Genomic DNA, 12,857 nt, shown 5'->3' with positions numbered 1-12,857 from the left:
AGTATAGAATCCCATCAAATTCTGATCATGAAAACATGAAGATTTGAATGGTGTTATTCTTATATTCTAAAGGTTAATACCACAGTATACCCATACGGTTTCTTAGAAATCATTCTAAAACCTATCCTCCTTTCACTCCAAGGCATCATACCACCTGGTCCAGGGTTACATCCTAATTAACCTTTACCTCATTTGATCTTATTATTTTCCTTATTAGATGCCACCATTTTCCACTTAATCAGAGGCTAATTAAAGGATATCACTGAAATCCCTCTGTGTGTGATTTTCTCTGCAAATCCAGGAGGATTTGTATATTACCGGTATGTCTAATGAAGACCTAATCAGCAAACAGGGCTGTTGGATAAAGCCATTGGTCCAATTTAGAGGCCAGGGCCCATGTCTAAAGGACTACACAGGACATGAAGATGGATCTCCAAGACTTCCCTGTGTTTACTTAACCTTGCTGCCTGCCTTGGATGCTTTCCACATATTCACAACAGCACAACTACTCAAATGCAATAAAAACCCTTACTATCTCAGGTTTCATTTACTGTAAACAGGAAAGCTTTGAAGAACAGCATTCTAAAATAACAAGCTGACTAAAAGCCTTCCATAACTGTTGCTTAACTAATACAAGAAAGGGTGGAGGAACCATGAAAGAAAACAGAAGAGGCAGTTGTTTCCTCCCAGATTACTGAAAAGAAATAAGACTATTTAACATCTTTTACAAAACTGCCAGCTGTTACTGCAAGTTTCAAAATGAAATTGTAACTAGATGTACCGCAGAGCGGTACAAAATATGACCGCCGCCCAGTCCAGCACATGTTTTCCACAAAAATAAGTCACGCTGAAAGGCATATATGATTCTAACTGTCTCACTGAATTGCATTATGCACACTCAATTTTCACTGGTATCTGCTAGGCAACAAGTACCAAAACATGATTAGTTCATAGATTTCACATGTAATATACATTTTATACAACCCCACCCCCATCTTGCCTGTTCATAATTCTGAGAAATTCTTGAATTGTGTGCATGTGTGCGTGTACATGTTTATGTTTATGTGTGTGTGGGTGGGTGTGTGTGCGTGCATGTGCTTGTGTGTTTGCCTGTTTATGTGCCTGTGTGTGTGCATGTGCATGCATGCGTATATATGTCTACTGTGTGAGTATGTGTCATACGTAGGATTACTGTGAATGTATGTGTGTGCGTGTGTATCTGTTGATGCACATGTGTGCATATGGAATGGGTTTACATGACCCCTGGAGGCAAACATACGCCAAAAATTGGTCATCCTAGGCCCTACGGTTCTCAAGATATTCACAGAAAACTGTGTCTGCCCTACCCTCCTTTCGGGGGGTCCAGTCCAGCGGGGGGGGGGGGGCTACAGATCAAAACGAAAAGCGATGGTTCCATGCTATCCATGTGGGGTTACATGCCCACCAAGTTTCGTGTACCCCGGTCTTTCAGTCTTTCAAATAAAAACTAAATGTACACATAAATTATTTTATTGTAAGGCCCACCATGAACGAAAATCCACGAAACTTGGCATGCATTCGGAGGGTGTCATAATGATCCTACACTTTCAATTTCGTGCAGTTTTGACCATGTCAGCCAGAGATATTGTGATGAAAACACCTAATGTTTTGCTTTTTAATTTTTAACTAGGTGGCGCTATACATGAAATAAGTGATAATGGGATAGGTTGACATGGCCCTTTGAGATCAACATACAAAAAAAAAATGGTCCTCCTAAACCCTACGGTTCTCGAGATATTCACAGAAAACTGTGTCTGCCCTACCCTCCTTTGGGGGGTCCAGTCCAGCGGGGGGGGGCTACAGATCAAAACGAAAACAGGAGGTTCCATGCTATCCATGTGGGGTTACATGCCCACCAAGTTTAGTGTACCCCGGTCTTACAGTGTCCCGGGAATCCTTGACGGAAATTTGGACATGCGAAAAAGAAAAAAAACAAAAAAAGAACAAAAAAAAAATCTGACTAAACCTATATGACCGCCGCTTCGCTGCACGGCGGTCATAATAATGCCATACCAAAATAATGGAACCACAATGGAAACTAGAGAATCAATATTTGATCATCACATGCACGCACACACACGCACATGCACATACAACATTAACACTCAAGCTGTAGACGTTTCACTACGTTTCTACATTTCACCCTGCCCTTTTTCAAAAATAACATTGTGCACACCTGTCAGTTTTCATTTACACTAACCCGTATATATATGCCGTCAAGAGCAAGCCAAACCTGTAGGTGGCAGTGTAATGAGAAGCTCAAGCCCACGTTAGCAAATCAGAATCCCGAAAATAGCAACAACAGCAACGAATCATTTCCTCTTTCTCTTTTGATCACCATAGCCAAATGAAAACGTAAACGTAGGTCGCACTTTTGCCACAGGTGCAAGTTCTGGTGCATACTGTGATGTTGGCTGCCTAAAACTCAGTTTTTCTCACTTTACATCCAAACGTTCAAACAAAGTTTTCCACTCTGGCTGGAGTTTTTAGAAAGAATCGTTTTCAGAGGCTAATTCTCAGTTTGCATGTAAACAACAAACAAAGGGAAACGTTTCCGTTTTTCAAAATAACTATGTACATATAAACGGGGTCTCAGACCCAACTAGGCACACACACTCACACTTACATGCACACACTCACACACACTCACTCCCTCACACACACACACACACACACACACACACACACACACACACACACACACACACACACACACACACACACACACACACACACACACACACACTCACTCCCTCACACAAACAAACTACTGAACATATCCAAATGTTTTGGTCGCTCAAGAAAACACAATTGAGTAAGTGCTATGGACATCAAAGGCTTATGCTCATCTGATAGATGAATGGCCCCTGCACAAAAGGGTCCCTTCCCACCTTTGGAATTGTGTAATATATTCACACACACACACACACACACAGAGAGAGAGAGAGAGAGAGAGAGAGAGAGAGAGAGAGAGAGAGAGAGAGAGAGAGAGAGAGAGAGAGAGACAGACAGACACAGACAAACAAACATACAAACAAACAAAATAGCTCTTTTGTAAAAAAGGTGCTTTTTTAAGTACATGCTGGAATGTTTCTTTGAGCAACACAGTGCATTTCACTGTTCACTGGCAATGTGTGTTCTCTGAGTGCACTTTTCTTCTTTCAGATTTCCTTTCCTACCTTTCCCAATGGATCCACTCAAAGCAGGCTCCCTGATTTAAAGATCTTGTGACAAGATGTGGAGCTACATTGCCTTCAGAGAAAATGTTGCCTGTATGTGAAGGACTGGTGACTGCCTGAACCAAAGAGAAAAATACACACTAGTAAGAAAGAACTAACTGGGCAATTCCATGCAAAGGTCATCCTTACCATGGAAAAAAAAGTTGTGCAAACGCAAATAGAACTGTTGTTAAAATCTTAATTTAGGTCTATATTTTATTGTTTATTGATCTGATTGAATTTGATGGAGAATGACACTCTTTTTACATCATAAATATGGTGTGCAACCATACAGAAACAACATTTTTCACATGGTAATATTATACATATTTAAAAAGTGGATAAATGGACCCAAGGTTCAAACAAATTGTGTCATTTGACAAATTCCAGATTGACAAGGGAATGGTAGAGCAATGTCTATGCTCAGCTTGCCTTTAAGAGCACAACTCCTTACATTTGTAAGGCTTTTGTTTTTAAGTCAGCAAGTTCCATGGCCATGTCACATCCATAACGTTTTATAGGAAAAGTTTATGCTACACATACAGTGTTGATGCGACAATGTCCATAGTGTCTGTGCAAAGCTGATTTATATCAATGTAAAGTGTGATGACCAAATTGTGCCCCTTTCTTACTTTTAAAAGCTTTAATGGTGCGTTATGGATGTGACGTTATTGATGTTACATTATGTGAATTTACAAGACTGGGGACTTTATTATACCTCAAAGCCGATAAAACGTCTGTTCTGGTGGCATGTCAGTTTCAACGCATTTCAACTTAGTCTTTACAATTGACATTTCAAAGATTATTAGGATGATCAAAACCTCAGGGAGGCCTTGCCTAACCATTAGCAAAACAAACATAATATTAAAATACCTCCAGTGATTAGCCTAGCCATAGCCTATTTTCAAGTGGCCTAATAACGAAAATCTGAACGATTATCTTCCTGTAACTGTCATACTGTTGTTGTACAGTAACTGGATTATCGTGTTAGCTGGTGAAGATGGCTGACTTTGCAGCTGGAGTTAATATAGCAACCTCCTTCTGTTGCAGATCTGTTCAGCCTGCCGTTCACGTCTGCTTAACACAGTTTAATTTTAAATGTGACACGATATGACAGCATAAGTGTCAGGTCCTCTGTAGCTAATACCCACAGAGTAACATGAGTAAGGGCAGCAATAAACTAGATGTACCACATAGCGGTACAAAATATGACCGCCTCTCAGTCCTGCATATTCTCTTCGCAAAAATAAATCACGCTTGTCAATTTGTCTCCATCTCCTACTCCTGCAACTCATGTGCATGTAAATGAGTGTGTGCTGTGAGTTTGCTTTTGTTTATAAGAGTGTGTGTGTGTGTGTGTGTGTGTGTGTCTGTGTGTGTGTGTGCATGTGCGTATGCGTGCCTGTGTTTGTGTGTTTATGTGTGTGTGTGCGTGTGTGTGTTTGCAAGCGCACATGCGTATGCGTGCCTGTGTGTGTGTGTTTATGTGTCTGCATTCATGTGGGTGGGTGTTTGTGCATGTGTGTGTTTATGTGTCTGCATTCATGTGGGTGGGTGTTTGTGCATGTGTGTGTGTGTGTGTGTGCTTGCCTGTCTGTATGTGTTTATGTGTGTGCTTGCCTGTCTGTATGTGTGCGAGTGTGTGTGTGTGTGTGTGTGTGTGTGTGTGTGTGTGTGTGTGTGTGTGCGCATGTGCGTGTGTGTGCATGTGTGTGTGTGCATGTGCGCGTGCATGTACTTTATGTGTGCAAATCACAAATGAGTGGGTATGGGTTAGGTTGATGCGGGCTTTTGAGACTAACAAATATTTTGTTATCTTGGGTGCAACGGTTGAGGTAGGGCTAGTTATTTAGGGGAGTGGCCACTAAGTTTCATGTTCCCTAGTTTCATGTTTCCTGGCGTTTCAGTAACCCGGGAATCACTGACCAAAATTGATGACAGTAATAGAAAAAAATGAATGTCTTTTTTATATTTTAAATGACTTATTGTCCTGATTCTTTCTGTGGATCTTAGTGGGCACTGAGGAAGCAATAATTTCATTGCTAGTTTTTCATGATTACTATTTCAATTGTTCCATATCAAAATTCACTACTTAAGTATGTGTTTTATGTATTTTGTCGAGGACTGGTTCAGACACGTCACATCCATAACGTGAAACCGTCACATCCATAACGCCAGTTTTTCCTACATAATGCATTACGAAAATGACGCATATTTCAAAAACACACTTTTTGTGTTCATTCAAGTCTCCTTCAAAATTCACAGAGTTTGTAGAAAACCTGTAATCTCTCACAAAAGTGTGTCCATTTCATGTAACATCCATAACGCTGATAAAATGCCTTGTATTCTAAGAATGAAATTGATAATATGAAATGTGAGGATTTCTCAGTATTCAGAGGACAGAGGTTACATTAAAAGTTATGCAAATGAATTTACTGATACTAATTTTGCCCCCACTCTAAGGCATTTTGTTTACCAATATGAGTCCAATTGTCACATCCATAACGCTGGAACTGCCCAACTATTGTTATGGTGGAAAGTATCTGCAATTCAGGTGTGACTCCTTGGACAATCTTAAAGGATACCACGGACACCACGGACACCACTAACTGAGTTGCACAGCTTTAAAAACAAACGTTAAGGGTTGTTTTAAGGACATGTTTGTGCATGCCCATAGGCAGCCACTCTGAAGAAGTCAAAGGCGATTCAAAATGAGTCAGAAAAGTCGAGACAGAACCAATCGTCAAAATTTTGGTGTCCACCACTCTAGTTTATCCACCAGAAAAGGGACTCAAAGTGCTAAATACCGGAATTATCCTTTAATATTCTGAGTCAGATTATCTGGTTAACAATTCTACAGGATAAGTACCAGGTAAGTATTAATAAGGCATAACAAAAACAAGTAAAGTGTAAGTAAAGGGTATTATAGAAGTCAATGGTTATTGCTGGATAACTCACAGCTCTTTGCAAACAGAGAAGGAACCTACAGTTTTTACCAATATAAGACTGTTTACACATCCGTCCTCTCTTTTACAAGCTGAACCTTTGAAAGTTGTTACAAAAACCTCTCACCTCTCAATTGCTATCTCTGTCCAACAGATCGATTAAAAAGGTGCATCTACCCAATTAACCACTTTTAAGGACACAGGGCTTTAGGCACTGTCAGAAAATAATAGAATAGAATAGAAATAGAGCTGCTGCGCTCCTGTTTCTGTCAGCTGGGGATTTCCATTTTTCACTTGCGTTGTCTTTTGAAGCAACCTTTGTGTTGATAGGCTTAACCTTTATCTATTTTAAAAAATCCCATTGTTGAGCCATTTTTAGAGCGTCTCTCTAGTTTTAGCTCAGGTTTGTTGTCTACCCCATAAGGCTGCCCAAGGACAGCCCTGACATATAGCACAAAGCCGAGTTAGCAGGATAATTGTGCAGAGCTAACTCTTCACATTCCACAAACATGGAACACAGACATAATGCCAGGGTCAAAAACTGTATACACCTATGGTTAACGATGTCAATAGCCCAAAAATGTTTCTTGCCTCATTTCTATATTTTCCAGAAATGAGTGCAGATCCAACTGGCTGATATTGCACCGTGTCCAGTGACAGTGTAACTGACGGATACCTTCGGGTGTTGTAGGCAATTTGCAAGAATTTGCTAGCTCCTGAGATTGTCATGTTTATATAGGTGCACCAGTAATGACACGCCATATTGGTTGGGTATGAACTGTGACATCTTGAGAAAAACAGTAGCAGTTGTGGTAATAGTTGTATTTCTTCCTCTAACTGCTTGTTTTTGATTTGTAGTTGACATCAACATCTGAGTTATATTGATAATTGTATGTTGGGATTGGATTATTTGTAAACATTGTCAAAAGTTATTTCTAATTCTAAAATATTTCTAACCATAACTGTAAGCACATAGTGTTATTTAACTATGTTTTGTCAAAAAGCATTGTATTTGTATCCGAGGGGAAGCCATGGGAGAAGGAAGTTTTTTGTGAAGCTTATTAGTCAAAAAGCCCCAAATTGGATGGCACTTGTTCCCATTCCCATTCATTAAGAGAGAGTCTTGTTGATGACTATGGTTAATTAGCTGTACTTGTTTTTAATCAAGGGGCTCGAGAGGTCTTTTTAATTGTGTTGCTTGGTTAGTCCTCTTTCCAGTAACACTCACATCACATATATTTCATGAAGTTACAATTTGCACTCATGAGAAGCAAAAGAAACTGGGCAAATTGTATTGCCTAATAGAATGCAGTCATACAGTCAGATGGCACCTCATCTGCCTCCTTGGTACACCATTTCTTGGATTTGTAAATGAGAGGCACCCACAATCTAAAGTGATAAAGTGCTAGTGGATATTAGCCCTGCTAGTCTTGTTCCTTATGATTACAATGATATCACTATACACATTGATGTACATTTAAAAGACTTACACCAGTGAAATACTCCTTTATATAGTCCACATACTCCCATATATGTTTTAATGTAGCTGAGAAGTGCACTTTTCATTGAGCCACAGAGAGTTCATGTCAAGCATCCATCTAGGTTTTATGGGGTTGCAGGAGTTCACTATGGGTGTATTGATTTTGAATCTGAATTTGACAGGCCTCCATGTTCCCAAGTTTACCTCATGGATATGCTAGAGTAGAAGACCAGCAAGTCCCAGGTCGCATTAGCTGCTATCAGACACAACCTCCGCGGATCTTTGTCAAACAGAGGGCCGACCCTTTGGGTGATTCAGGTATGATGTTAACCTGCGGATATTATGTGTGAACGACACCGACTGAACAGGTTGGACGTGGTTATTATATTCTGTTCATGTGCATGTTCAATCATGACCGGACTTGATTGATAAAATGTTGATCTGTGTTTTGTAATTTTTTTCCAAAAAAAAATTATGTCCTCAAATGCCTTGCTTTATTTAATTTACTGTCATAGAAGCTGAAAATATTTACGTTTAAAAGGCCGCAATTGTAATAGTTGGCCATTCGTTTAATAGTTGACAACTAATCTTTTAATCAATGAATTGTTGCAGCCCTAATTTCAAGATGTCTAAGAATAAGTCAGACTGGCACAAAAGAAAGAAACTTATGGGATGAAAGAAGGCGCCAGACAACATGACAAGCTATGTATGGCATCTCCCTCTCGAATGTTTAGCTCATTAATTTTCATCTATACTCACAAACACACAACCATCCATCTCCTCTACACTGATGGATAGCTGGTAGTATGTTTTTGTATTTCAGGTGAATGAGGTCCTTGGCGCTGTATAAACACATAATAATTTGTCATCAGGAGATGAGAAAGAGGGAATATAATGACAGTACATGAATGACATGTTCCAGGGACAGCACATAAATTGGGTATTTTATGAAGACTGTAAGTAATAGAACCCTCAGGCTATTAATCATATGTATGACCAGAAACATAATAGGCAGCTCAGTATCGTTATGAAGGCCAAAAGGAATAATTGGGATTATTTGACCAAAGATGAAGCAGAAAGAAAGCATAAACTGCAAATTGGTGACATGCAGTGACCATACATTGTGACCTCTCTCTCGGCCTGGCTGTACTGCAAGAGGATTGAGAGTAATATTGTTTGAAATTGGACAATAAATCATTGACATTCTTTTCAGCTCGTTTACCAGTGGTGGTATATTGAGAAGAGAGGCTGAACAAAACACCATAATATGTCATCTTGACCGTCACATGGACACTCTTTCTGTTCCACTTCAAGACATTTTCAAATCAATCTAAAATCATATTACACAACAGTTCGGTCCGGTCGAGCTATTTATTAATTTCTGATTGGACGAGAGGCATTCCATGAGTCATCACGGGTGGCGATATCCCAGCACAACGCCACTGAAGACTTTTCACTGCTAGTAATTATCAACACAAACATTCTATTCAATCATAGCGAGAGAGAAACGATTTCATAACGTCACCTTGGAGTAAGGAAAACACTAAGTTTCAAATAGTTCGTAAATGAGTAAATTTTTGGTCACAAAACCTGGGTTTTTAGATTTAATTTAAGTGATTGTTTCTCGCTACATTTCCCAAAATATAAGGGCACAAACCCTGAAATTATCTTTTCATAAAGAACTACTGCCGTTTTAGAGTTAGCTCCGCCATGTTCTCTTTCATTCTTATTTGACACCCAGAGGAATAATTGATTGAGCTTTAGGCTGATTTGGCTGCCTTACAGCCAGTGATTCATTACAGCTCACTGCAGGTTCCAGCCACTTTTACCTGAATCTCCAACTCAAAGTGGTATCGTAATGAGTGGAGGGGGGCAGTGATCAGAGGGATGGCTTGCGTCACAGTCTGTGTTCAGTGTCACACTCTGTCCTTGTTCAGATTGGCCCATTTTTTAGCCATAATAGTTTGGAAGTAAGAAGTACTGGAAGTAACTACTGTACATTTTTTCACTTTTCGGGAGGTTTATTAAGACCTACGTTTGTGTTTGATTTGTGTTGTTTCTATTATTATTATTATTAATCTTGGGTTGTTTGAATAACATTAAAGGCTTCAATCCACATTATTTAATTATCCTCTAACCCAATAGGCATGTCACAGCTTTGCCAGGTTCTTCAGCAGCACCTCACTCTGCACCAGTCACTTCCCCAGCCACGCCCACTCATCAGACTCACACTCCTGTCACTCATTCTCTCTCCCCTGCCTACTGAAGCCTTACACCTGCAGCTGATCAATCAGCTGATCAGCTGCACTATATCAGGCCTCCCTCCACACACACATTTTGTCTGGCCTCCTTAATGCTGTATGAAGGACCCAGCCAAAGACGCGATACCGCACGTCAGTATTCGTTGGATTCAGTTAAGTTATGGACTTATGAAACATCACTACCAGGAATACATGGGCCTACTGTCTCTTGTTAAATGGTGTGGCTCAGAGTTATAAGTGATGTATTTCACATGCCTAATTTAGCAAACTAAAAACCAAAAGGCAAAACCTGATTGATTGACCTGTGTCACCTATCATGACCAATCAACTTCACAGTTGAGCTGAAATGGATTCAACACTCAGTACATTGTTCTCAACTCAAGTGTGAATTTCAGAAAATGCCAACATCAATTGACTGAAATGAGCTGAAAATAGATCGCAGATTATAGATGTCTAAGCAGAACTATTCAGACTATGAATAGGCGTGCATAGTCAGAAAAAAAGTAACCTGAATGTATCTATAGATGTGTCAACTTAGACTGTCCACTACTGCATAAAAGACTATAGTCACTCACTCATTTGTTCAGTCTTGATTGTCCATTTCGATGAAAACACCAGTTAGGTTATTACAGCCAATATCTTCCCAAGTTGTCAGCAAGCACACAGTGAAATAAATGTGAATTAAATCATCTAAGTTCTGTTCAGTCAATATTCCCAAGCTCTTTCTAATACAGCTTTACCTCAAACAATTTTACCACAAAACAGGTAGGCCTAGGGGCAAATTCCCATTAACTTACACTCATTCTGAATTTAATTTCTGAAAGGGGGAAAAATGTGAAAATTGAGTTAGTACATGAGCCATGCTAGTGTGCTTCTACAGTAAGCCTGCATGCAGACGTTTCCCCTGGAGTACATCCTCTTTTGCTCAACTGTTTTGTTAATAAGCTGAGAACGATTTCATGTCTATTGAAAGACCACTTCACTATTGAAAGATCTTAGAAAACTGAATAAATACCTTTGCCGCCAGATATTCTGATATTGCTGTTAGTAAAACTCAGCAACATGATGTCATGTCGACATGATTGTATTGAAATGAGTCATTAGGCTAGCACAAATAAATAATCTTATATATAAACCAACAATGTGTAACCATTCCTTGAATTAAATATGATCTCTTATATGATAATATCTGATAATTCAGTCTTACTCCTTCGCCTCCCCCCCAAATCACTACCAGGGACGGGTCTCTTCTTCGCAAGTCTAGACATGCTATTGCTGCTCTCCAAGCCATGTGGAGATGCTTGACTGATTTGAGCCTCATTCGTTTGGACAGTGATGATTTGCTGTGTATGCTGCTGATGTCTTCATTGCATATCAAGCATGACTTCTCATCTCTCTTCATCTCTGGACTAACATGTGTGTATGTGCACGTGGTTTTCAACGCAGTGTGTAGATGGTGAATGGTTATGTGTTTGAGATGTGTAGGCCTATGTACAGACGTAAGTGAAATGTGGTGTATAAATATCAGAATTTCAAACATGTTTTACCTCAAGACATGTCCATATCTATCAACTGAATCCATTCTAGCTTGTCTAGAGGCCAAACTCACCTAATTCTACATTATATCAGCTGGGCATATTGTAATTCACCGTCTACTAACCAAAGTTTATACATCAATTGCAAAATGTGCAAGATTTTACAAACTTTCTTCAGCCAAGAGGTTAATACACAGGGCCAGACTATACATGGGAATGCATTTCGTTCCTTCATTTTTCTTTATGATTAAAACATGATCTGATTCTGATTCATTGAGTTATTGGGCACTGCAGTCTGTACAGAGCTTTTGGTTTTCTTCTTTTTTAGAATTTGCATAAAACATGGTCATGCGGTTTATTCCCAATGTGGCTAATACACAGGAAATTACTGTACTGAATTGAAGGTGCCGCAATCACAAAGTACACAAAACAAGACTGTTGCCTGTTGCCTGTCAGACACAAAATAAATCATAGATAAGTGAACCAATAACCCCAACACAGTCTAACACTCTAACAACATCTCACTGTTTAACCATTTAGTTAACATTAGATGAATATAAATATTCACAGACTTTTCCCTTAGCAAATGCATACCTCACCCAGTCAGATTTAACAATGGACTGCTCTTCTAAGATAATACCGCAGTGGAGCCCTCGGTGCTCCAAAGGAAGAGGATAGGCAGTGTGATTCATATGCAGTCAGCAGGGAGAGCAGAGGCAGCTCGCAGTGCAGCGTGGAATCGGATGCATAGTAACTAGCACAGTTCCCTAGTCAGGTGACAGGGCTTCGTCAGGCTTCTTTGTGTGCACTAGAGTCTTGCATCAGGGCTCTTTGTATTCAGTATGTAGATAGACAAGAAGCTAGTGTTTTAAGGCCCCCACATCCAACACAATTGTCAAAAGCCAAATAAGTTGCTACCATTTTGCGACTTCCACAGGAGATATCTCTTCACCTCATGCTGTGATCACTGAAATGTATTTAATATGTGTGTGTGTGCATGTTTATTTAGTTATATTTAATTGACTCTCTCAGCTTTCAGGTTGAAAGCACTGACAAGCAAATCACTGAAATTCCCTCACTGCTCTGAAAGTTAATGCTGTCAAGCCTGAGTTTCATTTCCGGCTATGATTCTCGTATATTTATAAAAAAATATATATTTGTTGTATTTTGAGAACAAACAAACCCAATCAACATATTGTAGAGTTTGTTTTGAACTGGGATAAAAAGCAAGAGCTCCCCTGAGAGAAGTGTGTCAAGCTCGCTCTCTGTCTCTCCCTCGACTTGAGACTTCTATAGACTAGAGCTAATGCATCACATCTTAATCAGAGTGCACTCTCAGAGATTGCATCACCTGTGACTGATAATAGGAGCTAGTCAGA

General features: G+C 39.6%; 1 protein-coding gene across 2 annotated transcripts in view; it reads right to left on the bottom strand.

Moving 5' to 3' along the window:
* The window catches only part of LOC121707674 (metabotropic glutamate receptor 4-like), a 204,613-nt gene that overhangs the window by 179,526 nt on the left and 12,230 nt on the right, over window positions 1–12,857 (bottom strand). The window lies entirely within an intron of this gene.

Source organism: Alosa sapidissima, chromosome 4 (genome assembly GCF_018492685.1).
Source record: "Alosa sapidissima isolate fAloSap1 chromosome 4, fAloSap1.pri, whole genome shotgun sequence".
Lineage (NCBI taxonomy): Eukaryota > Metazoa > Chordata > Actinopteri > Clupeiformes > Clupeidae > Alosa > Alosa sapidissima.
The sequence above is the reverse complement of the archived record's forward strand: the minus strand, read 5'-3'. Positions and strand labels throughout refer to the sequence as shown.